We start from the raw sequence: 4,885 nt of genomic DNA, 5'->3' as shown, positions 1-4,885 counted from the left end.
TGAGTGAAAGGGATATGTTATCTAAATTAACAGGTTTTGAAATAGTGAAAAAGGTTAAATATTTAGGAGTATATATTGCAGCCTCAAATGTAAAATTGTATAAGAATAATTATGAAACACTATGGTTGAGGGTACAAAGGGATTTAAATAATTGGAAAAAAATTACAATTATCATTACTGGGAAGAATTGCAGTTGTTAAAATGAATGTTCTGCCAAAGTTTCTCTTATTGTTTCAAATGATACCTATATTGAAAAAGGATGCCAACCTTGATCAATGGCAGAAGGGTTGCTGAAGGCAGCCAAAGGAAGCGTGGAGTCTTTTTTCTCCTGAAATATGAGGGTAAAATGTGTGCTTTTAATTTACTATCTTTGAAACATTTAGTTGCTCTGTATTGCTTTGATGTGGGTGTTTGAAATTTGCCAACTTTTATGGGTTCTGATTGGCCAGGGAAGGAAAACAAATAATTAAATAATAGTCTTTGACCGCTAGAGGGAGCCATGAGGATGATTAATCCTGAGCTGCTTGTTATTATCAAAGAGACCCTGGACCAGTCATTACAAAAGATCTTTATTTTCGTAAATCAATCAAAATATATTAATTATATACAGGATATTGAAAATCATCAACCTACTGTGTCATCCTTACAAATATTGGACAGTGCAAATAACCTAATTGTCACATCAGAATATAAATCTGACATCTGCTTCTCCTACAATGATGGTGTGACTACAGCCCTCTCAGTGCAAATGAAAGAAGAGAATCTAGTAAATTCACAATTCTCAAGATGTCAAGTTTGGGACTTCTGCTTTATGGATATTAACAAGGTTGAGAATGCTTTGAGAAAAAAAAGATATGATAGCCATCTTAGTGGAGGAAACCCTATTCTGGGAAGATTTGTCTCAGACTAATTTACAATCTCAAATAGAACAAACTTGGGACTGTCTTTATATGGATATAATTAAAGCTGACATTTTTTTCAAAAACATCTGACAGACTTTCTTGAGAACAACTCTATTCTATGAAGATAAGCTGGAGGGAGTGACCTAAAATTAAAGAAAGTTTTACTAAAACTAAAAAAAAGTGTCTTCTTCCTTTAGGGTTAAAAAAAAGAGATATATTATTCCCCACAGCATAGACAAGCAGAGATGGTCAAACCATCTCTGCTTGTCTTTGCTGTGGGGAATAATATATATCTCTCTCTTTTTTTAAAACCCTAAAGGAAGAAGACACTTTTTTAGTTTTAGTAAAACTTTCTTTAATTTTAGGTCACTCCCTCCAGCTTATCTTCAAGAAAGTCTATCAGATGTTTTTGAAAAAATTGTCAGCTTTAATTATATCCATATAAAGACAGTCCCAAATTTGTTCTATTTGAGATTGTAAATTAGTCTGAGACAAATCTTCCCAGAATAGGGTTTCCTCCACTAAGAGGGCTATCATATCTTTTTTTCTCAAAGCATTCTCAACCTTGTTAATATCCCTCCCTCCCTCACTTCCCACATTTCTCATGCTAAACTGTGGACTTTAAATCTCTTGTCAGTGCTGGTATTTATTGGATCCAACTATATTTTTTTCTTCAAAATGTGAAACAATGTTTACTGTGCAAGATTTCCTGAAAAGTAAACATATTAGGCTAAACATTGACAGAGGGGCTTGTATTACTGTGCACAATTGGAACCAGTCTGTTTCTTCTTCTTTCTTTTCAATATAGTCTTTTTTCCCTTTCCTTCTTTTACTTATTTTTTTTCCCTTGGGGGGGGGGGGGAGAATATAGGCACCTTTTACAGAGAAAAGTTACAACCAGCAAAGTCACTGCTCCAGGTAATGGGATTCTTCTATTCAAAAGGGGCGGCTTTCAAATATTTTAAAAAAAGCCTGATTCTACTGCAAGAGCTAAATTTGAGATTATTTGCAGCCAACCATGTAATAATACCATTTAACAATGTAATAATAATGTAAAACAACAGGATTGTTTAAAGATAGCTGTATAACTTTAACTTCATTATTATAACATATTAATAAGTTAACTTCTTTCTAAGTAATTACAAAGATGACCTGGAAAAATTACAAAATAGGTTGTTGTTTTTTTTAAAAAAAAGATGCAGACAATCCTCTTTTTTTCTCTTATAGAAAATGTTTCTAATAATCCTATATATATGTTCCTAAACACAAACAACTCTGAAAATTGTAGATTTAACTTCAGTATAGACCTCACAGGATTAAAAGCATTAAAAACAACAGCAACGCTTTTATTCAAATATGCAATAAAACATGCTGTTCATTTTTCACTGAAAACAAATGCCTTATAGACAGCAAATAGGGCCTCTCGAGAAATTCAGTCTTTGTGAATTTGAGTAGTAACCTCTTGATACACAACCCTTCCACAGATTTTAATGCAATGCAGTCCTTGGTTCAAATATATATTATGATTCATAGACATAAACCAGGGCTTTTTTTCTCATAGAATGCTCAGAACGGAGTTCCGGCACCTTTTTTGGATGGAACCTTGTAGGGTAGGCAAGGTGGGTTGTATGACATGTGTGAGTTCCGGCATCTTTTTCTTTTACAAAAAAAGCACTGGACATATATAATATTTAGAAAGGATTATTTAAAATAAGTGGTTACAGGGTAAATGGAACCAAATGGACTTTGGCATGAACACATGTAAGATTAACACAAACTGAATGTAGAATCATTCAAAAATCGACAGCTACACACAAAAATGGAATTAAAATATATTGCTGTGTTTTTTCTTTTAGGATGTTTTGGAACTTTCAAACACTTTATTTCATTGCATTCTTTTCTTCTGTATGTAGTGGTAAGTACCATACATAGGGCCATTAATATGCACTTGTCTATATAATGTAAGTCAGGGGACCCTAACTCCTGGCCCATGGTCCACTACTGAGCTGTGGCCTATTTGGAACTGTACCTTGCAAGTGGCTGGCCAGTGCATGTGTGGGCCGGTTCTCCTCTCCCCCACCCTGCCAAGCCTTAAAGATTGGTGACTGCTGATATAAGTTACCATAAATAATAAGTATATCAAGGAACTGTACCTTAAATGCATACAGAGTTGTGTCTTCAAAAGTCATTTTCAGAAGTAGCATCATTTTCAATTAAAAAAAATTGTGAAAAGGTTACAAGCTTTTGTGACCTGCAGCTCACTTCAGATGCATCTATGGTAGACAGCTACTTGTAGATGAATTACTGAGCATGTAGACAAGCTTATTGATTGGCTGAAATGTTCAATTGAATTCAGAGTCCTGCAAAGAATCAAATGGCTTTTGCCAGTTCTCCTTATCACCTTTTCAATACCTCATTCCATTAGAGATTTTATTTTAAAAAAGAAATAGTATAAGAGTTGAAGAGTAATAAAAGACCTACCAGAAAAAGGTGTGATTAACTGATTTTAGTCCTAAATTGGAGCATTCCACATTATTTTATTGATAATCTTACTCATAGATTGCAAAATCTTTCCCTACACCCCTATTAGGGAAAAAATTAACACTTGCTTATTATTTCATTCTTGGCTCACCTAGAATTGATCCATAATATGCTAGAAATAATAAGGTTAGTGGCTATTTGCAAGACTGAACCAAGGACTGTGGCCAGGGGCATCTTTCTTTAGCATTTCCATTTTATTCATATGAAAATATCCTTAGAGGCAGGATCAATAATTTTTTAATTTAATATTTTTCATGAATTTAGTACTTGCAGGCAGTTTTGAAAAAAACATGAAAGGTAATAATCAAGAAAAAGTTCAGCTTTGCGGTGTCTTTCCAATACATGACTGTGTCAATGATTTATGTCCTTTGATTTATAAATCATAATTACAAAAATATTCCAACCCAGCGTTTTCACAGGATAAAATTAAAAAGAATATATTTGAACCTAGCTGTTGTATTTCAATGCTTTTCAAAACAAGTTAAAATTTAATGATGTCACAGGGACAGGCAGTAAAGTAAATGCATTTTAAAAGTGCAGTTATGCATTTCTTATTCATTTTGGAAGTGCTATATAGTGTTTTGGATTTTGATGTGAACAAAATCATTTCAATTTGCCTATAAAACAATTTTAATGTTCTGTATTTGATGGTAACCTTCAAAAAGAACTTGAAAGATGTGAGAAAATAGAGATGCATGGAAAATACTTCTGTTTCAGCTATGGAACTTTCAGTCAAATCAGAAATTTTATTTAGTATGGGGGAAGAGCCTTTAAAAAGGAAAAAAGAATGGTTCCCACATTCTGAATTAGCACTCTGGCATAGAATTTTGGGCCATGATAGTATTATGTTCCAATGTATCAATGACATATTAAGTCTTCAAATAATTTGAATTATTTCAATTTAAAAAAATATGGATAATCTCTAAATCTGGCCATGCCCTTTGGCGACAGTTCTTGCATTACACGTGGAACCACAAACTAGTCATTTTAGCTTGTTCTGGTTTGTGATAAGGTTAGTTTATTGTTCCCTAAGCTGTGGATGTGGTGGCTTAGTGGGTTAGGATGCTGAGCTTGTCGATCAGAAGGTCAGCAGTTTGGCGGGTCGAATCCCGAGTGCCGCGTAACAGAGTGAGTGCCTGTTACTCGTCCCAGCTTCTGCCAACCTAGCAGTTCGAAAGCACGTAAAAATGCAAGCAGAAAAATAGGGACCACTACGGTGGGAAGGTAACAGCGTTCCGTGCGCCTTTGGCGTCTAGTCATGCTGGTCACATGACCACGGAGACGTCCTCGGACAAGTGCTGGCTCTTCGGCTTTGAAACAGAGATGAGCACCGGCCCCTAGAGTCGGAAACAACTAGCACACATGTGCGGGGGAAACTTTACCTTTTTTAAGCTGTGGAAGCTCAGAAGATTTGGTTTTACCTATTAATTAATCATATTTAT

The sequence above is a fragment of the Vipera berus genome, assembly GCF_964194415.1.
Source record: "Vipera berus genome assembly, chromosome: 7".
NCBI classification, from domain to species: Eukaryota; Metazoa; Chordata; class Lepidosauria; order Squamata; family Viperidae; genus Vipera; species Vipera berus.
This window is presented reverse-complemented; position numbering follows the sequence as displayed.